This window comes from Cornus florida, unplaced genomic scaffold, assembly GCF_030987335.1.
Source record: "Cornus florida cultivar Cherokee Brave unplaced genomic scaffold, ASM3098733v1 CherokeeBrave_3.0.0_Hap2_Chr02, whole genome shotgun sequence".
Taxonomy (NCBI): Eukaryota; Viridiplantae; Streptophyta; class Magnoliopsida; order Cornales; family Cornaceae; genus Cornus; species Cornus florida.
The window spans coordinates 103,581,791-103,605,079 of record NW_026775572.1 but is presented as its reverse complement, the minus strand read 5'-3'; the positions used below and the strand labels follow the sequence as shown (position 1 = coordinate 103,605,079).

The 23,289-nt window shown below is 39.4% G+C and overlaps 1 pseudogene; it reads left to right on the top strand.

Moving 5' to 3' along the window:
- Positions 1 to 8,070: 8,070 nt before the first annotated feature.
- The window catches only part of LOC132296582 (uncharacterized), a 174,206-nt pseudogene continuing 158,987 nt past the window's right edge, over positions 8,071 to 23,289 (top strand).

Here is a 23,289-nt window from a genome sequence, read left to right as displayed (position 1 = left end):
ATTGCTTGGAAAGGGTTGAAAATTTGCATACTTGGGGCAATATTGGTGCCTCTTTTGAAAGAATGAGCTTAATGTTTGTGGGTATCATTTCTGGAAACCCTCACGAGACTGCACTCGTCCACTAGAGGTAACCTAGGGGTTTAAAAGGTTTGTTGCATACCCTAAATGTAATCGTGTTCCCTACGAAAGTGGCATTATCCATTTATTTCTTTCTAGTTCATAGTTGTATAATTATTCATTTCATTCCTTTACTTTATAGTTTATTGCTAGGGACTAGCAATATTTAAGTTTGGGGGTGTGATGAGTGCTGAAAAGTACGCATTTAAACCCCTTAAGCTTAGGTATTCTAGAACCTTTATCTATCTTATTTTTCCACTTTACATTTATTTCGTGTTATTTCCATTTTTAGGTACTTATCCCTAAAATAAGCTAACCCAGCCAAATAAGAGCAGAAATGAAGCAATTCTGGGATGAATCAAAGAAAAGAGCAAAGTAGAGCAACTTCGATCGATCTTAAGAAAAGTTCGATCGATCCAACTTTCATCGATCTCAGCACTTCAAGATGGATTTGAGCCATGTTTGTCCCTATTCAAAGATCTCAAAGTTTGATCAATCTAACTTCATTCTCTGATTGATCGAACTATCTTATCCTTATCCAAATGATTGATCTTATCCAGCTGTACCACCCTGCCAACTGCTTTTGTCCTTTTCCCAAAAATATCGTCAAAATATCTCAGATTTGTTTTTATCCAAAAAGGCACCGCCAAAGTGGATCGATCCAGTTTCAGTTCGATAGATCTCAGCCATGTTCGATCGATCCAAGGTCAAGGTTCGATCAATCGAACTTTCGTCAGTGGGAAAAAGTTATATTGCCAGCACATAAAAAGTTGTCCTCTATCCAATCATTGAGAGAATATTGGAGTACATGCCAGATCATTTTTGGGTGTCACCTAACCTACCAAAAAGGAGGATTTGAGTAACTTTTGAGAGGGGGGTTCAAACACAACCATAGAGGGAGACTTTTAGAGAATTCTTAGTGAGGAAGCAAAGGAGAAGAGGAGGCTAGAGACACCATTGGAGGCTCTTCATCAACCCAGGAGCAGATTTCTTCCATGGAGCTTACCCTTAAGGGTTGGAAGACATCATCCATGAGGGGCTAGACAACCTTTTGGGGCTAAAGTTAGCCCTAAGCATGCTTTCTACATCTTGATTTATGTATTTTTGAGGGGATTTGTATTGTGATACATGTTTTGACACTTTTATATATATAGATCTTGTTTATTCAATGATTTATATGGTTTGATGCTTCTAATTGATCATTTTATTCTATCCATATGTCTATGTATGCTAGAATAGATGTTCATGTGTTTGTCTCTATTTCTTGTGTTATTGATGCATGTCTATGTGTATTAATACTATAGATCTAGAGATTGTCAAGACATAGTGCTTAATGGAATGTTCTTGTGGTTTATTTGATGGTTCATACTCATTTCTTGATAGATTGTACCTCCCCGTTAGTTTAATTAGTTTAATTTCATGTCATTAGCTTAATTGTAGTGTAATTGTTGCTTAGATGTTAAATGGGGGGATAATCCATGCTTGTTGTTTGATGTCCCATACTTATGAAAGCAAGTAGCATATATCTCTAACCTTGTGATGTGTTTGGTTGTAAGCTTAAAGAAAGGATTAATGGCTTAATTTGATATGTTGTGCTATCCACCATGTTGCTTAGACAATATATGCTTAATTTGTCATTCATACTTGTTGAAACAACCACACACACACACACTTTGTTGCAATACATGCTTTCCCCCTCATTAATTATTTATTAAGGGTGTAGAAATGCTATGCTTAGTGGTGATCTCTAAACCCCAAGATCTTTTTCTTATTTTCTCTCCATTACATTTAATTGCTTACTTTAGTTTAATTTGTATCTAGTGTAATTCAACCCACCAACCAATCTTTTGATCACTCGACCTACTAACCCTAATCTTTATTCCTCAACCGTGTACGACCCACTAATCCCTTGGGACGATCCCTACTGACCCTAGCCATATTTTTAGTGAAAGGTAGTAGTAGAAATTTCTAAATGTAAAACTTGGCCACATTCATCATAGCTCTATACCACTATCTTTTGGTATCACACAAATTGTTGGGTTTCGGGGTTGACGACCTTGGACACACCAAGTTTTACTTAGGGCCTCAAACAGTTCCCAAGCGTCATATAGGCTCTTATGAAGAAAACCACCATTACTAGAAGCATCTACCATGTTCCTATGTGGATCATGTAATCCATCATAGAAGATTTACACCCAATGCCATTTACCAATATCATGGTGTGGACACTTTCTCATAAGATCATTGATAAGTGCCGAATATTGCATATTCTAGCGCCCTTTCTTGCATTAGTTAAGTCCATGAATGGAGTATAATGTATAGTTTAACTCCGTTTGTGTATGTATTTCTGAGTTTAGGTATTCTACCCGAGAATGATCAATGAACCGATTTTGACATCATTTGTGTTGAAATACGTGCGCCGTTCGGGGAGTCGTTTTGGATCGAGTCTCTTCTGTTGCTGTTATTGCGCCCCTCGTGGCTTAGTGTTCATGGTGGAGCTCGCATCAATGGTCCGGCTAGGGAAGGCTTACAAAATAAAGCCTGGATTGAAATGCAGCTGCAGGCCCTCGCGGGCGCCCGCCGCACCTCCTCGGGTGCCCGCCGAACCCCTTAACTCTTTGGCCTCTTTCGCGAAGCCTTGCTGAAGCCCCCGCCGAAGCCCCCACAGGCCCCCGCGAGCACCAGCCGCGCCTTCGCGGGCGCCCAACGCGCCTTCGCGGGCACCCGCCATTCACTCCAGTAGCATCCCCTCGAAGCAAAGCCTCCGCGGGTGCCCGCTGGCGCCTCGCAGGCACCCGCCAACCTGCAGAAGGCAGTTAAACTACTCCTATTTTTCAGCATTTTTGTCCCCTTATCATTCTTTTGTGTGGTCCATCTTCATGCAGAGAAAAAGGCTCGGGATTAGGAGTATGGGGAGTAGGTTTTGCGAGGATAAGAAGGGGGTATGGTGATACATATCATGATCTCATGGATTGAAGAGCTAGAGGAGAGGTGGAGAGATTTTTGGGGTGTTCTTGGAGCTCAAGGTGCAACAATGGAGTCTTCTTCTTCTTCCTTCTCTCTACTCCTTGCATTAATGGGTAACTAAACCTCCATCTAGGGAGGTGATGATGCCTTCCCTTATAATCATGTTTTAGATTAGGCTCTATTTTGCGGATAAATATGTATAATTTTTGGTCTTTTTGTAATCTAGAGCATATTACTTTTTGTAATGAATTTCAATGTTTATAAATGATTGATGTAAGTTAATTATCTTGTCTTTGATGATCCTTATATTAATCTTAATGCTTATATTTTCATGGTGACAATGGAAATAAGATTATGAGTGGTTTTCATGGCATGTTGATAGAGAAACTTGACAGTCCATTGCTTAGGTATTCCCTTTGATGGTTTATACTTGATTCCTAGCTTCATATACTTTATCATTTGATTAATGGCTTGATGTTCTTTTGCTCAAGGTAGTAGGTTTGATGCTACACCCTAGTTTAGGTAGTTCAAATGTATGAACTTTTGATGGATCATTCTTGTTTTGATTTAATGAACTTCTTGATGATTATAGGGTAACCATGCGTTGTTATATAATTCTTGACCATTATATATATATTATCCATCCCCAATTTATTCTTGATCTAGCATGTGTTTAGGGTTTAGTGCGGATTCACTTCCCTAGTTCTTTTTAATTGTTTTTGCCTTTTTATTTCGTAGCATTACTATTTTATGCATTTCTCAATTCATAGTTTTAGTGACAAACCAACAAATCCTCTATAAACCCCCCTTGTCATTCTAAATGATGATTCTAGACACTTAGGTTGCCATAGACTAGCAGTCCCAGTGGTTCGACTTACCCGACCAATAGCCCAATTTTACAGTGATTTGTGCTATTGCAAAATGGGTTGATTTATAATTATAATCGATCCATCGATCAATTTTTGGCGCCGTTGCCGGGGGCTGCAAACGGTTTTTGCACCTAAAGTTCTAGGGTTAATTTTGGATTGATTGTTAATATTGTGATTTGTGAATATTTCTTGTGTGGTTTTGACTATCTTGGTGTTGTAAGTTGTTTGTGAGATTCTAGGGACTTGATGCTTGCCGAGGGAACACTAGCAAATTTGTAAGTCTAGAGGACTCCAAGTAAGTCTCTCGACCTTCTAGTTTCAAAATTGTTAATATCGTGCATGTGTTAAAATTAATGATACTTAAACTGTGAAGCCCTTGTCGAGGCTACTTATTGTGAATTTGCATTACAAAGCATCGGTCGTTGTCGTGACCATTTAATTCCTGTCTTGATAATTGAGGAGAAAGGGAACATCGTATGTGGAGTTGATGATGATAAATTGTTGTGATGATTGTGTTGTGAGTCGTTGATGTTTGGCCGTAAATCACTCTCCCTACCAACTCTTGAATCTCCAGTTGATATAAATTCTCTTGAAAGAACTCTTAGACGAACCCTTAGGGAATCTTCTAGCATAAGAGAGCTTGAAACTGAATTTAACACAATGGATGAAAATGTAGGAAATGTCGGAAACGAGGGAATTAATAATGATAGGGCCGAAATTCCAAATTTGGTTCCCATGACTCTTAGGGACCATTTCATCCCTACCACTTATGCTTCTCCCTCTTGCATAGTGATGCCAAACATTGATGCAGCTCAATATGAAATCAAATTCAGTACCATTCAAATGCTTCCATCCTTTCATGGCTTTGATAATGAAGATCCTTATAAGCATCTTGATGAATTCCTTGAAATCTGTTCAACCATCAGGTTGAGAGGTTTCCCTGAGAATGCACTCCATCTACATCTTTTCCCACTTTCTTTAAAATATAGGGCAAAGCATTGGTTGAACCCACTCGCTCCAAATTCCATCACTTCTTGGGCTCAATTACAGCAAGAATTCCTTAAGAAGTATTATCCGGTGAGTAAAACCAACCAAATGAGGCGTTCCATTCTTAGCTTTTCTCAAACGGATGGAGAACAACTCCACGAGACTTGGGAAAGGTTACAAGATCTTCTTAGAAAATGTCCGCATCATTTGATTCCAAAATGACAATTAGTGCAAGCTTTCTATGCTGGCTTGACCAAACCCCTTAGATTCATGGTTGACTTTTCTTGTGGTGGGATGTTTATGTCTAAGAATGTGGATGAGGCTTAGACCCTACTAGAGAATTTAAGTGAAAATTCACTTTAACATAATTCTCGTAGGGCCCCGACCTCAACCAATGCAAAGAACACCAACCCTTGTCAACCAAAATCAATAAGGGAGGAATCATCTCAAGTGGATGCCATAGCTCATAAATTCTATCAATTGATGGCACCATATCTCTCTCCTTCATTATCTCAAAATTTGGCAAGTTCGGTATGCTCATCATGTACTAGTCCATTCCATCTCACGGAAGATTGCCCCACACCGGAGCAATTTTCCAATCCAAATCAAGAGCAATCTAATGCCATGTTCTCAAGATCCGGGAATAATCCATATTCCAATACCTATAATCCGGGTTGGAGAGATCATCCAAATTTTTCGTGGAGGCAACAAGCCCCATAAAATTCCCAATTCCAACATCAAGGGTATCAAAATCAACCCTCTTCACAATATCAAGGTTGACAATTTCAAGCCTCTTCAAGCTACCGACCTCCGTACAATCCAAATGTCTCCAATCAACCTCCGGTGTACCCAACTGATGAAATTGTGGCTGCAAAAAAGTAAATGATGGAATCATTAAACAAGCCAATTATGGATTCCAACAAGGAACTCTTGACATCTTTGTAGCTTACTCTTCAAATGGTTCACTCTCATACTCAATCCATAGCTAAGCTCGAAAATCAAGTGGGCCAAATAGCTAACTCTGTGAACCAATTGCTTTAAAAGGACAAAGGTAAGCTTCTCGCTCAACCATTTGAAAATCCTAGAGGGATGCATGCGATTGATGAAACCCCTCCATCGAGTGGGCCGAGTCATGAGCATATTCAAGCAATCACCACCCTTAGGAGTGGTAGAGTGGTTGACAACAAGGTTGATCGAGACAAAAATGAAAAAGAACCTCCTTTGTAAAATCCAAATTCAAGCTCTTCCAATCAAATTCCAAGCTCTTCTCATCCAAATACCATTCAAGGAAATCTCACACATGTTAACCCAAATGTGGAAAATACTTATGAGCCAAAAGCTCCGTTTCTTCGACGTCTTCAAGAGTCAACACATATTGGGAACAAGAATTGTAAAATTCAAGACATGTGGGAAGTTTTTAAGCAAGTAAAGATCAACTTGCCCCTCTTGGATGCTATCAAGCAAATCCCTCCTTATGCAAAATTTCTCAAAGACTTGTGCACTCAAAAGCGCACTTCTGAAAATCATTTGCCAAAGAAAGTGAGGTTAACTGAAAATGTTAGTGCTATCATTCAGCACAGCACTCCTCCAAAGTATAAGGATCTGGGTGCCCCCACAATCTCTTGTGTCATTGGTGACAACAAAATCGAGAGGGCCCTCCTTGACTTAGGAGCTAGTGTGAATTTAATTCCATACTCAGTTTACTTACAACTTGGTTTGGGAGATCTAAAGTCGACTTCCGTGGTTTTGCAACTTACCGATAGATCGGTCAAGCATCCACGAGGCATTCTTGAGGATGTTATCATTAAAGTGGACAAATTCTACTTCTCGGTAGACTTTGTGGTTCTTGACACGGAACCAGTCCATGATCCAAAAAAGCACATTCCCGTGATGCTTGGTAGGCCATTCTTAGCTAAGGCTAATGCATCAATTAATTGCCGAACCGGGGTGATGGACATTGCTTTTGGAAACATGTAAGTCAAACTCCACATCTTTCTTGGAACTCAACATCCTTCCAATAAGGATGATTGTTTCCTTGTTGATGTCATTGATGAAGTGGTAGAAGAATCTCTCCCCTTCATTCTAAGCAAAGACCCCCTTGAAACTTGCATGCCTCATTTCGACTTCTCAAACTTTGACATTGATCAATCCATCCAAGAAGTTAATTCTCTGCTTAATGTTGATGCTATCATGGACATTCCCCCTTGGAAAATTCCAAAAGAGCCGCTTCCTCAGCTCTCCACTACTCCTCCGGTTCCATCTCTGAAATCTCCACCTTGAGCTTAAGCCACTCCCGGCCCATCTCAAGTATGTATTCCTTGGTTCAAATCAAACTTTCCTGGTCATCATTGCATCGGACCTTCTAAAGGACCAAGAAACCAACCTTTTAGTGGTGCTACAAGAGCACAAAGAAGATATTGGTTGGGCAGTGGCTGACTTGAAAGGAATTGACCCCTTCATTTGTATGCACCGCATTCATATGGAGGAGGATGCAAATCCCACTAGAGAGGTTCAGCGCCAGTTAAATCCTAACATGAAGGAAGTGGTAATAAAGGAAGTAATAAAATTGCTAGATGCGGGAATCATTTACCCCATCTCTGATAGCAAATGGGTGAGTCCCACTCAAGTTGTTCCTAAGAAATCCGGCCTCACCGTCATTGAAAATTCCGCGGGAGAGCTCGTGCCACAACGCACCACCACCAGTTGGCATGTGTGCATTGACTACCGGAAACTTAACTCCACCACTAGGAAGGATCATTTTCCACTCCCATTCATTGATCAAATCCTAGTAAGGTTAGCCGGCCAAAGCTTCTATTGTTTCCTTGATGGTTATTCCGGCTATAACCAAGTGGCAATTGATCCGCAAGATCAAGAGAAGACCACATTCACATACCCCTTCGGAACCTTTGTGTATAGATGCATGCCTTTTGGGCTATGCAATGCTCCGGCCACGTTCCAAAGATGCATGATGCCCATATTTTCGGATATGGTTGAAAAATTCTTAGAGGTGTTCATGGACAATTTTTCTGTCTTTGGATCCTCCTTTGACTCGTGTCTCCACAATCTATCCCTTGTGCTTCAAAGGTGCAAGGAAACAAATCTCATTCTAAGTTGGGAGAAAAGTCACTTCATGGTCGAAGAAGGCATTGTTCTAGGACATGTCATTTCTAAATGGAGAATTGAGGTGGACAAGGTAAAAGTTGAGTTAATCTCTAATCTTCTTCCTCCGAATTCTATCCGTCAAATCCGTTCCTTTCTTGGCCGTGCTAGATTTTATCGTCACTTCATCAAGGACTTTAGCAAAATTTCTTGGCCCTTGTGTAATCTTCTTGCCAAGGATGTTCCATTCAATTTTGATGAAGCCTGCATAGAAGCTTTCATTAAACTTTGTACTCTTCTTTCATCCGCTCCAATCATGAAACCGCCTAATTGGATTCTCCCCTTTGAGATCATGTGTGATGCATCGGATTATGCATTAGGTGCAGTTTTGGGCCAGCATGTGGACAAGCTTCCACATGCCATCTATTATGCGAGCAAGACTCTCTCTGATGCTCAGTTAAATTACACCACCACTGAAAAAGAATTGCTAGCTGTGGTGTATGCCTTGGATAAATTCTGCTCTCACCTTCTTGGTTCCAAGGTCATAGTCTTCTCGGATCATGCCGCTCTGCGGCACTTGTTAGCGAAAAAAGAGACCAAACCTCGCCTAATTCGATGGATACTCTTACTTTAAGAGTTTGACATCGAAATCTGGGACAAAAAAGGGACTGCCAATGTTGTCGCCGATCATCTCTCTCGCTTACTCATTAAAAAATCCTCGGAATTTGCTGCCTCCATGATTCCTTTCCGGATGAGCAACTTTTCCAGATTTCCTATTCAAGTCTCCCTTGCTTTGTAGATATTGTCAACTACCTTGCGGTAGGCAAAATTCCCTCCAATTGGTCCAAACAGGAAAGGGACCGTTTCTTCTCCCAAGTTAAGCATTTCTTTTAGGAAGATCCGAAACTATTCAAGTATTGCCCGGACCAAATCATCCGGCGATGCATTCCCGAAACTGAGACCACTAGCATTCTAAATTTCTGTCATACTCTTGCTTATGGCGGCCATTTTAGTGCCAAAAAGACAGCCGATAAAGTCTTTCAAAGTGGATTTTATTGGCCATCCTTGTTTCGGGATGCTTACAACTTCTGTAAATCTTGTGATCGCTGCCAAAAGCTTGGATCCATGTCTAGGAGAGGCATGATGCCTCTCACTCCAATCCTAATTATCAAAATTTTTGATGTATGGGGGATCGACTTCATGGGACCATTTCCATCTTCTTATGGCTATGAGTATATCCTTGTAGCAGCGGATTATGTTTCCAAATGGGTTGAAGCCAAGGCTACCAGAATCGATGATCATAAAGTCGTGATCCAATTCATTCAATCAAACATTTTCAGTCGTTTTGGTACGCCCCGAGCAATCATCAGTGACGACGGATCTCATTTCCGAGACCATTATCTTAAATCTGTCCTCTCCAAGTACTCCATCCTCCACAAGGTTGCCACACCTTACCATCCTCAAACGAGTGGTCAAGTGGAAGTATTCGATCGGGAGATTAAGCACATCTTGGAAAAAATGATTCGACCAGACCACAAAGATTGGTCATTAAGACTAAACGATGCGCTTTAGGCTTACCGAACGGCTTACAAGACACCCATTGGTATATCGCCATATTGATTTGTCTTTGGAAAAGCTTGTCATCTCCCAGTTGAACTAGAGCACCGTGCTTATTGGGCCATAAAAAGACTCTACTTTGATCTCAAATAAGCTGGCTTTACTCATAAATTGCAACTCAATGAACTTGAGAAACTTCGAAATGATGTGTATGAAAGCGCCAAAATCTATAAGGCAAAGACTAAAGCTTTTCATGACAAGCACATTGTCAAAAAGTCTTTTACCCCAGGACAAAAAGTTTAGCTTTTTAATTCTAGATTAAGACACTTTCCCTGTAAACTCCGTTCACAGTGGGATGGTCCATATGTTAACACCGCCGTCTTCGCTCATGGTGCAGTCGAACTCTAAGATACTACCAATGGATCTCTCTTCAAGGTTAAGGGCCAACGCCTTAAGCCTTATGTCGATGGCATAGTCCCTATCCAGAAAGTTGAGAAAGTCCTATTGACGGACCTAATTTATGAGGACTAGTGCGCCATGCTAAGCCTGGTTCATCTAGCTATCGACATTAAATTTAGCATTCATGAGAAGCAATTCTTCGAATTCTTAGCTTCCGTCTTCTATACGTCCAGTGCCAAGACTTTCCCGGGAAGTTGCGAAGTCGGTAATGTGCATGTTTCCTGAATTGGTACGTTGGGCATTCCGGCAATTCCATTTGGTTTTATTCATTATATCCAAATCTTCGTTCCACTTCGGGAAATATTCGAAGATATTGGGCATATTCTCCGTTCCATTCAAAGCTTTTATAGTGTTTTCATCTCTTGGCCATAGCTTATGAATTCATTCGCTCCATCTCCCTTTATGCGGTGATCAAGATCTCCGTCATACTCCATGTCATGTTGAGAGTTCACCTGATTCACTCACGGCCTTGAGAGATTTGAGGTTGTTGCGTAAGGCATCAGTTCAAGAGCCTCCGCGGGCGCCCGCCACGCTACTGCGGGTGCCCGCAAATCATGCCAGTGTACTTAGCCGAACCGCGAGGCCCCGCCAAGCCTTCGCGGGCCCCCGCAAAACCTTGCAGTAGCATTCGTCACCCCGCGGGCACCCGTCGCGCGTCCGCGGGCGCCCGTGGATTCCCTCCGCTGGAAATTAAATAGGCTTAAAAGTCCATTTGTGCTCTTATAACCCCCCTCTCTTCTCTTGTCCCACCCCTATCAAACCCTACAACCATGCCTCTCTCTCTCCCACTTTCATCTTCCAATCTCCAATCTCCATCATCATCATCCAATCTCCAATCTCCATCCTCATCCTCCATTATTCAAGCTTGAGGAGGCTTTGTTCCTCCACATTGGGTAAGTTCTCTTCTTTTTTTATTTCTTTGATTTCATGATCAATGGAGGATGGGATTGATGTGGTGAAGGTTGTAGAATTTGTTGGGATTGTGCATGGTTGATTTTAGATGCAAATTTTTGGAATTTTCACCTTTCTAACCTCATTTTGCTCTCTTCTAATTTCTGCTGCATACCAGGTGTTTGACAAAAGTCCTGAACCAATTTTCTTCATTCCGATGGCTCCTAGGGTTATTTCCAAGCATGCTAGGTCATCCAAGGGCCCTTCTAATGCTCCTCCGCCCCCAAATTGGGCTGAATGGCCAATTGAAACCGAAGCTCGTTTCGACATTGCACCTACTTTCAAGAGGAATGTGGAGACCGCATGGTCCGTCCTTAAATTAAGGGCTCATGGCCTAGCCTCTATTTTCAAACCGCGCGCTTATTCTTACTTCCTGCATGTGGTTCGTCTGTTCTATGCTAACATGGTCCACTCATGTGAGGAACCAGACAAAATCAAAACCACTATTGATGACTATGATTATGAATTCGACTTCGATGACCTTGCTATGGCTATGGATTGCCCCTTGATTTTGCCAGTGGATGAGGCGGGCCTCCCCCTTTATGTTGAAGGTCCCAATCAGCCTACCTTAGCGGACATTGTGGGAGAAATTTCTCATGGTCAATTCACTAGAAATAGAACCACAAGCACCAATAAATCATTCTTACCTTACTGGCTATGGTTTCTCGATTCGGTCCTGGCCAAGAACGTCCTACCCGTACCAGGCCATTCCGAGCGAAAGGGGAAATTTCTGAAAACCCTCTACTATGCTGAAAAGGAGTGTTGGTTTTGTATCCCACAACTTGTCTGGGACCAATTGCTAAAAATCTATAAGGAATTAATCTTGGTTCGGTCGCGCACCACCACAACCTGGGCATTCCCATTTCCATACCTTATTACAAGGCTGCTCAAAAATATGGGGTTCCAAGCTCCCCATGGTGAACAGAAAGAGAAAGATATGTTGAACTTCAACCTTAGGGTCTAGAAGTCCAGCACAGCTCAACTTCAGACGTCCCGTCAGGCCCTATTGGTGACGAGTTAGATTGGGGTGCTCCGGCCCCCCCTATGGCTCCTGTTCCTCCTCCTCCTAATGCCCCCGTTTCTCCAGCTGCCACTTTTGTCCCGCCGCCGGATGTCATGACTAGCGCTGACTATCTCGCCTTGGATGCTCGTCTCGATGCGTTTTCCTTGCGCTTTGATGCTATAGAGGGTGCCGTCCAGAAAATCCAGGAGCATCAAAAGATTTTGCAGGCTATGCTCCAGTCATTGATTGACCGAGCGCCAGGCGCACCTGGTGCTTTCTCCTCCACGCCGATGGAGGATTGATTTCCTGTTTCTCATTTTATTTCTCTTTTGCAGTAGTACTACTTTTAGACATTTTTTGGGCCGCGTTTGGCATTTCTTTTCCAGTTCTTTTAAACTTGTAACTACATCTCTTTTGTTATTTTGCATGGATTTTAGCTTTGAAAAAAATTACAGTTATCGTTAGTAATTTTTGGATTCATTTGATTCTTGCTCTGTATAGATGCTTTTGACAGGTTTTTGATTTCAAGTTTGGGGGTATGCTCTTGGAATTCACAAAGTGGCTTATTTTTGCACCGCCACTCTATTCCTCCTCAACTTGGTACTATTGTTCTTCACACTCTCCAGTTTTCTTTCTAATTCTCTTATCCTTTGTCTTCTCACATTGAGGACAATGTGACATTCAAGTTTGGGGGTGCATGTGCTTTCATTCGTATGATTTTTGCTTATTTTTTATGCTTATAAGTTAATAAAATCATGTTGTTGAAAGCAATGATAGTGTAACCATGGAACTAGTTGAAGGTTGAAGCATGTACTTAATACTTTGTATATAGAAGCCAAGATAATTTTTGAAAATAAAGAAACTTTTGAAATAAGTATGTTGATTCATAGTTGGTTTGTATAAAGTCTTCAATTAAATTTTTATCGGATTTCATACTCTTTTATGCTTCACATTGCACATTTGCACACCGAAAACCTAATTGTGAGGCATGCAACCCAAATTGACCTTGATCGGGACTCAGTGATCTGAATTAATGACCCTAGTGAATGGATACCCTTGGCATTTGATTAAAAAAAAAAAAAAAAACAAAAAAAAGGAAAAAAGGAAAAAAAGAGAGCAATCAATGACCAGTCGAAGTTCGTAGCCCTTCCAGCTCGAGTTATTAAGCCCTAGGAGTGTTTCTATACTTAGCACCCTAAAACCATCTGGTTTGGGAGTTGTTGGCCTAACACTTGTTATATGGGTTGGTTAGAAAGCTTAAAGAACCTAGACATTGCACGGTTATTCAAAAAAATAAAAAAATAAATTTGGTTCGTCAAAGTTCGTAGCCTTTCCAGCTCAAGTTATTAAGCCCTAGGAGTGTTTCTACACTTAGCACCCTAAAGCCATCTGGTTTGGGAGTTGTTGGCCTAACGATTGCTACATGGGTTGGTTAAAAAGCTTAAGGGATTTTGGCATTGCACAACCAATAGTATGCTTCCTTTTGTGTTGAACAATAGAATTCTCAATAAGCAACAACAGTTCATTGTGAATAAAATTATGCCATAGGGACCTCATTTTGAAGGAGATTTAAGGATGTGAAAATGTGTTCTTGGGATTGGAAAAAGAGGGTAAAAGCCACATATTGGGAATTCAACTCACTTTCACTGAGGTTAGAGTTCATGTTATTCAAGAGATGTTAATTGAAGTTTTTATATAGAGCTTAATGATTGATGCATTTAAGATTGAACTCATTTTTGCCATTTTCATTATTAAGGCTTCATATATGCAAGGTAGTCTATTTAATGGAACTTCCTCCAATTTTTTGTCATTCCATGTTACATTTGAGCTTCATAGATAAATTTCTTGCTTAATGATTGATGCATGTTGCCATTTTTGCTAGATTCTATATTTTGTTTTGCTAAGGGACTAGCAAAATGTAAGTTTGGGGGTGTGATAAGCGCCAAATATTGCATATTCAAGCGCCCTTTCTTGCACTAGTTAAGTCCATGAATGGAGTATAATGTACAGTTTAACTCCATTTGTGTATCTATTTCTGATTTCAGGTATTCTGCCCGAGAATGATCAATGAAGCGATTTTGACATAATTTGTGTTGAAATACGTGCGCCGTTCGGGGAGTCGTTTTGGATCAAGTCTCTTCTGTTGCCGTTATTGTGCCCCTCGTGGCTTAGTGTTCATGGTGGAGTTCACATCAATGCTCCGGCTCAGGAAGGCTTACAAAAATAAAGCATGGATTGAAATACAGCTGCAAGCCCTCGCGGGCGCCTGCCGAACCCCTCAACTCTCTGGCCTCTTTCGCGGAGCCTTGCTGAAACCCCCGCCGAAGCCCCCGCAGGCCTCCGAGGGTGCCCGCCACGCCTCCGCGGGCACCTGCCATTCACTCCAATAGCATCCCCTCGAAGCCAAGCCTCCGTGGGTGCCCGCCGGTGCCTCGCAGGCGCCTGCCAACCTGCAGAAGGCAGTTCAACTACTCCTATTTTTTAGCATTTTTCTCCCCTTATCATTCTTTTATGTGGTCTAGCTTCATGCAGAGAAAAAGGCTCGGGATTAGGAGTATGGGGAGTAGGTTTTTGGGGGATAAGAAGGGGGTATGGTGATACATATCATGATCTCATGGATTGAAGAGCTAGAGGAGAGGTGGAGAGATTTTTAGGGTGTTCTTGGAGCTCAAGGTGCAACAATAGATTCTTCTTCTTCTTCCTTCTCTCCACTCCTTGCATTAATGGGTAACTAAACCTCCATCTAGGGAGGTGATGATGCCTTCCCTTGTAATCATGTTTTAGATTAGGCTCTATTTTAGGGATAAATATGTATAATTTTTGGTCTTTTCATAATCTAGAGCATATTACTTTTGTAATGAATTTCAATGTTTATAAATGATTGATGTAAGTTAATTATCTTGTCTTTGATGATCCTTATATTAATCTTAATGCTTATATTTTCATGGTGATAATGGAAATAAGATTATAAGTGGTTTTCATGGCATGTTGATAGAGAAACTTGATAGTCCATTGCTTAGGTATTCCCTTTGATGGTTTATACTTGATTCCCAGCTTCATGTGCTTTATCATTTGATTAATGGCTTGATGGTCTTTTGCTCAAGGTAGTAGGTTTGATGCTACACCCTAGTTTAGGTAGTTCAAATGTATGAACTTTTGATGGATCATTCTTGTTTTGATTTAATGAACTTCTTGATGATTATAGGGTAACCATGTGTTGCTATATAATTCTTGACCATTATATATATATTATCTATCCCCAATTTAGTCTTGATCTAGCATGTGTTTAGGGTTTAGTGCGAATTCACTTCCCTTATTCTTTTTAATTGTCTTTGCCTATTTATTTCGTAGCATTACCATTTTATGCATTTCTCAATTCATAGTTTTAGTGACAAACCAACAAATCCTCTATAAACCCCCTTGTCATTCTAAAAGATTATTCTAGACATTTAGGTTTCCATAGACTAGCAGTCCCAGTGGTTCAACTTACCCGACCAATAGCCCTATTTTACAGTGATTTGTGCTATTGCAAAATGGGTTGATTTATAATTGTAATCGATCCGTCGATCAATCATTGTATCTCTTCCAAGCATAATGGAACTGTTCACCCGAGATTTGGGAGAACGCCATGATCTCTCTTCTTATTTTTGTGGTTTAACCCACAGTGTAATATTTTTTTAAGAACTCTTATTGCAACTTATCCTATGTGCTTCTTTAATTATTAGGTAGGGAGTGCAACCAAGTTCTGGCTTTGCCCTTGAGAGAAAATTGGAAGAGTCTCATCCTAAAAGCATCATTAGAAACAGTGGTCAACTTGGTAGTTGAACACAATTCCATAAATTTATCTATGTGCTTATAGGGATCTTCAGTAGCAAACCTGTGGATAATTGGAAGCATTTAGATCATAGCTAGCTTGATCTCAAAGTGGGTTGCATCGGATTGTGAAAATTGAAAGCAACAAGGGGATGTATATGAGGTGGAAATAATGTGATCCTTCAATTGTGGTTGTGGTGGAGGACTAGGTACTTATGGCATATGTGTTCCATTTGTATTATCACCATTATTAGACATATCTGATTTAGAGAATTCTCTTAACAATTTAGGCTAAGTTCAATGGTAACAAGTAAAAAAGAAAAATTTCAAACAAAGAAATAAATTGAAAAGAACTCACAAAAGGTCATGAAATCGTAGCTTCTTCTCCTTAAGCTTCACCGCCCTTTCTCCTTAATTCTTGTACTTGAAAAGAAAAATAAATAAGGTGAGATATCAGAAAGTCGTAAAGCTATAAATTAAACTAGAATTAATCTCAAACTCAACAAATCTGTGACAGAGTCCCCGGAAGTAGTGCAAAAAATTGATGCATGTTTTTATCTGCCAATAATAAAATACCACTCGCAATAGAACGAATCCTTATAGGATAGGGCTATGTTGAGGGTGTCGAACCTCAAGGACTGTGGTGGTTTATCGAATTTTCAATTAATTTCTATTTAAATTTAGAAGGAAGATTTGATTTGTTGTGTTGTGATGCAATTCAATAACGTAAAAGAAAATAAATGAAATAAAAGGATTGAGATCAAGAGAATAAAAACTTAAGGATTGACTTCACCACGATCCGCCTACTATGGTTAACTGTTCAACCTTGGGATTTCAAAAATTTATATACCATATGAATTAAACTCAATAACATTCATTTAATTCGGTTTTAAAGAAAGATATTTCGTTGAACTTAGCTAACTATAACCTATCAAAAGTTGGCACGAATTATCCGCCTATCTACTTTTAACTAATGTTGCACTATAACTCATCTTCCCTAAGCATAGATTATGAAAGAGTTCATCCAAGAAAAACATTTTGTCTTCTCCTCTTCTTTTATAGTGGAGAACAAGTCCTAATCCCCTTTGGATTGGTTTTACAGATTTTGGTAACAATTAGGCCCATAACAAAATAAAGAAGAGTCAAAATATATAATTCCTACATGTATTTTTAATAGGGCTGCAACTCGGGCGGGTTGGGTGGGCTGGAGACTAAATTCGGGCTCAGTCCATGTACAAAATCTTTTGCCCAAGCCCAGCCCGAGCCCGCCTAAAGCCCAATCCCAGCCACCCAAGCCCAGCCCATAATTAACTTATCCTGCCCAAGCCCGCCCATGAGCCCATGCCTCTGTATTCAGAATGTAAAAAATAAAAAATTTGTGCAGCTACAAGGACTCGAACAACATTCCTCCAATGGAAATCCCAAACACACTACCAACTAAGCTATTATACACTTGTGAAATAATATAGTTTTAAAATAAATATTCCCTTTCCGGGCTCAGGCTAGGCTTCGAGCTTTATATAATATCAACCCAAGCCCAACCCGAATTTAATTCGGGCTCAAAATATCTAGCCCAAGCCCAGACCTAGAACAGAAAAACACTGCCCAAGCCCTGAAAATTTCGGGCTGGGCTCGGTTAAATTCGGGCCCAGTCCAAGTTACAACCCTAATTTTTAACCTCCAGGACGTCAGAGCTTAAGCTCTGGAGTCATGGCTCGAGCTTAACCTATCAGTAACTTGTTCTGACGTTGTAATGCGATTTTGACACATTTAGGGCATGAATATTGAGATGACTAATAAAACAAAAACATCGAGTTTCGAGTCTTCTTTCCAGAGCTGTTAAGTTTGCTCAATTTAGAGTTTTGAGTTAAAAGTTATGCCCAAAATACTGAAGCAGGTCCAGAGTTTTCAACAATGCTCGAGCCCTAAGTGGTTGTGCTCGAGCTTTCTGAGTTAGGCTCGAGCTTTGAAGGTTGTGCTCAAGCTCTGAAAGCAAAATTTATCTAAAACATCTTTTTATTGATGGTGCTCGATCCTCTCTTCATAGTGCTCGATCCCAAGGTGTTGGGCTCGAGCTCTAAGTGTCAGTGCTCGATCCCTTGAGGTCTGGCACGAGGTCCTGGGACTTGGATCAACTCTTCAAATTTTGACGCATCATGTGCTCGAGCTCTTAAGCAAAGGCTTGAGCACTCTGTAGTTGGGCTCAAGCTCTAAGGGTCAGGGCTTAAGCTTTCTTGCCTTTGGAATTTCTTGTCTTTTTCTGCTAAGCTCGAGCCATAGAACTGGGGCTCGAGCTTTTGAACTTGAAACTTTCCAAAATTCATTATTTTGACTCTCGGCTTGCTGTGAATGACCGACAATGACTCGTTAAACTTTTTTATCATTCTTTTCATCATAAAAACCCAGTTTAACCGTTTCTTTGGGAAAGTACCTAAAAACACGAAATACACAGAAATCAGTCTAACAATGGATAGAAGTATCACTTTAGGTGTTAACATACGTGTATTTAGGGGCTCAAATATGCAATATTCAGTGCTTATCAGACCCATCCCATCAACTCCAAGCTACATCTCTATTAATTCATCTCTCTCAAGAATAACCTATGCAACTATTTCTAAAGTCCAAAATTCGACCTTAGAATCTAATGCTACATTTGGTGTACAAGAATGGAATGCGTATTCCAACCATTCCTTTGTTTGGTATGCAATTTAAAGTGAGAATGGCTATTCCACTGAAATGAAAATCCATTCTACAACTAAATCTCTGGAATAACCATTCCATTCCCAAGTAAATTTTTATAAAAAAAATTAACTTTCCAAAAAAACCTCATGTTCCAAGTCCAAAAATCACCACTACCTTCCACCATAACCATCTCCACCTTTCACCACCACCGACTTCCACCACCACCAATGCCATCAATTTTCGCCACTGTCCACCGCTTTCCACCACCACTACCACCACCATCACCACTGCCACCGCCTTTCACCACAGCCACCACCTTCCACCACCACCGCCTTTCACCACCACTACCTTCCGCCATCGCCATAGCCTTCCATTGCCACCACCACCACCGCCGCCGCCGTCTTCTACCACCACCGTTTACCACCACTGCCACCGCCACCACCACCGCCTTCCACCACCACCTTTTACCACCGCCACCACCACCGCCACCGCCACCGCCTTCCACCACCACTGCCACTGCTTTCCTCCACCACCACAGTCACCTCCATTGGCTTCCACCATTGTCACCTACACTATTATCTCCTTCCATCACCACCACCACATTACTGCCACTGCCTTCCACCAGTACCACTGCCGCTTTCCACCATTGCCACCACCGTTGCCGTCCAACACCACCACCTACACCACTACAGCTTTCTACTTCCACCACCATCCACCACTGCCACTGCCACCATTTTATTTTTTAAAAATTATAGAAGAATTCTATTTTGTTAATTTAATTTATTTGTTACTAAAAGGGATATTTTGGAAAACTCAATTTGAAATTTATTCCATTCTAAATTTTAAATTGGTCCAACCAAACACTAGAATGATTATTATCTTTCCATTCCAACAAATTTCATATTTACAATCAAACAAATGAGAATGGCCATGCCATTCCATTTCCATTCTTATTCCATTCCCATTTGCATTGCATTCCATTCTTGCATACCAAACACAACATAAGAGTTCTCAAACAAGATATTACCATATAAATTGCAACTCTTAAATAGAAACTTAGTTAGAATTGAAATATGAGCCACAACAATTCATTGCAGCTTCAATCTTCACGATCCTCATGCAAAACTTTGAATCCCTACTGTATATTGCTCGGGTAGTCAAATCTATGAGGTTCCAGCTTGACTACTCAAGCTCTATGCAATGCAACCAATCATGATTTTTTGATTGTCGCGACCAAATAAGTCGATTCATTAACTCTACTTGCAAATGAAACTCGTTGCAAAACCTATTGAAACTCCTTGTGTTTTCTAAATCTTTTTCACATAGAATGTTTCAAGACAAACCATTAAGCTCTCATACCACTTTATGGGTACCCAACGAAAATGAACAGTAAATAAACAAAGATCAATCACAACCATAATAGTTTTTAGTAACTTATTTTGAGAATTAATAAATTATTTCAAGGCTCAATTTAATACAGTGACTCTCAAAATAAGTTAATGACATTAATAAATTATTTTAATTTCAAGGATTGACATTTTGAAATAATTGTTACGTCAACAATTTATTTTGAGAATCTAACAAATTAAATCTAGCTTTGAAATAATGTAATGACTTTCAATATAAGTTATTGAATGTGTTATATAATGCTATGTTATGCATATCCAAACTCATACATATAGGGACAAAGTGAGAAAAACATCCTTATGGTTTTAATTTTGGGCAAATAATAACCATATCCTTTATTATGGGTATATAACTCCATTAAGTTTGAAAAATGAGTAAAAAAAGGCTCCAAGTCACTATTAAGATATAAATTTTGAAAACACCCTTATCTCTTTCGATAATACCCTTATAAGGGCAAAGTGAGAAAAACACCCTTAATGTTTATATTTTGGGCAAATAACTCCCCTATCATTTATTTTGAGTATATAAATCTGTTAAGTTTGAAAAAATGTGATAAAGAAGGGCTTGAAGTCATTGTTTCGTTAAAAATTTACGTTTTTAAGATATAAAATTTCAAAAATACCCTTGCCTCTTCCGATGTGTGTCAATAATAAAGACCACTCGCGATAAAATGAATCCTTGTAGGATATGGCTATTTAGAGGGTGTCAAATCTCAAGGACCGTGCTGGTATTGTTAAGTGTAAAATTATTCCCAATTTGATTCAAGATGAAAGATAATTTTTGGTATTTTTCTTCTTTTAAATTGCAATAAATTGAAATTAAACTAAGTTAATAAGAATAGGTATCAAGAGAATAGGGACTTAGGGGATTGATTTTGTCACTAGCTTCATAACATGGTCAATTGTCTCAATTATGGAGAGTTCATACTTATGTATATTCGGGAACCAAATGGTGACAATCACACTTTAATTCAATTAAAAAGGTATATATGAACAAGCACTAAGTCATAACTCATCTTCTGTTGGCAAGAATTGTATACCTAACTACTTTAATTTACTATGCAGTACAACTTGTCTTCCTTAGGTATGAATTATCAAAACATTCATTTATACATTCGTTAAGTACCATTGCATGATCACTACTCCTATAATCACAAAAAATAAGAGAAATTTGAATTCAATTATAATAAAATCAATTCTAAGATAAGAGATTAATTTCATTAAAACTGATTATTATCATTAAAACCCAATTGCTTAGTACAACTTAATCAATTGGTCACAATCATGCAAATTTTTTTTCCTAAATGTCATAATCATACAATTAATATACATAATCCAGAAAAATCCCCAAAGTTAAGAACAGTCAAATCAAGCTACTCGGCTAAGGTTACATAATGCCCTAAGAAGGGATTTAGCTAGTCATGGAGAAGGTATAAATCTTCAATGATGTGATGAACGCTATCTTCATGGACTGCAAATCTGATTGGGGTCACCTTTTGGTGTGGATCGTCGTCAAACCCAAAAAGTTTATGCAATGTGGCCAAGTTTTACATTTAGAAATTACCACTACTACTTTTCACTAAAAATATAGCTAGGGTGAGTATGGATCGTCCCAAGGGATTGAGGGTCGCACTAGGTTGAGGAATTAAAATTAGGGTTAGTAGGTCGAGTGATCAAGGTAGTGGTTGGTTGGTTGAATTAAACTAGACTCAATTTAAATTAAAGTAAACAATAATGCAATAGAGAGAATAAAAGAGAGAGAGATCTTGGGGTTTAGAGATCACCACTAAGCATAGCTTTTCTACACCTTTAATGAATGATTAATGAGGAGAAGAACATCTATTGCAACAAAGTGTGTATGTGTGGTTGTTCCAACAAGCATGGATGACAAATTAAGAATATATTGTCTAAACAACATGGTGAATAGCACAATATATCAAATTAAGCCATTAATCCTTTCTTTAAGCTCACAACCAAACACATCACAAGGTTAGAGATATATGTTACTTGCTTTCATAAGTATGGAACATCAACAACAAGCATGGATTGTCCTCCCATTTAACAACTACACTACAACTAAGCGAATGACATGAAATTAAACTAATTAAACTAAGGGAGAGGTACAATCCATCAAGAAAGAAGTATGAACCATCAAATAAACCACATGAACATGATATTAAGCATTATGTCTTGACAATCTCTAGATCTATAGCATCAATACACATAGACATGCATCAATAACACAAGAAATAGAGACAAACACATGAACATCTATTCTAGCATACATAGACATATGGATAGAATGAAATGATCAATTAGAAGTATTAAACCATATAAATCATTAAATAAACAATATATATATATATATATATATATATATATATAAGAGTGTCAAGACATGAATCACAATACAAATCCCCTCAAAAATACATAAATCAAGAAGTAGAAAGCATGTTTAGGGCTAACTCTAGCCCCAAGAGGATGTCTAACCACTCATGGATGATATCCTTCAACCTTCAAGGGCAAGCTCCATGGAAGAAATCTACTCCTTGGTTGATGAAAAGTCTCCAATGGTGTCTCTAGCCTCCTCCTTTCCTTTTCTTCCTTTCTAAGTATGAGTATCAAAGTATATCAAAAAGGCTCTCTCAAAAAGTGGTTCATATTTCTTATATAGGTAGGTCAAAAATCACCCCAAATGAGCTGAGCTCATACACCAATAATCCTCTAATGATTGGATATAAGACAACTTTTAATGAGCTGAAAGTTTGATTTTTCTCGGGATTTGGGAGGTTCGATCGATCGAACTTGAGGTACGATCGATCGAACATGGCTGAGATCTATCTAATTTAAGTTGGATCGATCCTCAATGGCGGCGCCTTTTTGGATAAAAACAAATCTGAGATATTTTGAAGATATTTTTGGGAAAAGGACAAAAGTGGTTGGTAGGGTGGTACAACTGGATAAGATCAATCATTTGGATAAGGACAAGATGGTTCGATCAATCAGAGAATGAGGTTGGATCGATCGAATTTTGAGATTTTTGAATAGGAACAAACATGGCTCAGATCCATCTTGAAGTGCTGAGATCGATGAAAGTTAGATCGATCGAACTTTTCTTGAGATCGATCGAACTTGCTAAAATTCCACCATTTGCTTCCTTTTTGCTCTACTTTGCTCCTTTCTTTGATTCATCCCAGAATTACTTCAATTATGCTCTTATTTGACAGAGTTAGCTTATTTTGGGGATAAGTACCTGAAAATGGAAATAACACGAAATCAATACAAAATAGTAAAATAAGATAGATAAAGGTTCTAGAATACCTACGCTTAAGGGGTTTAAATACGCACTTTTCAGCGCTCATCACACCCCCAAACTTAA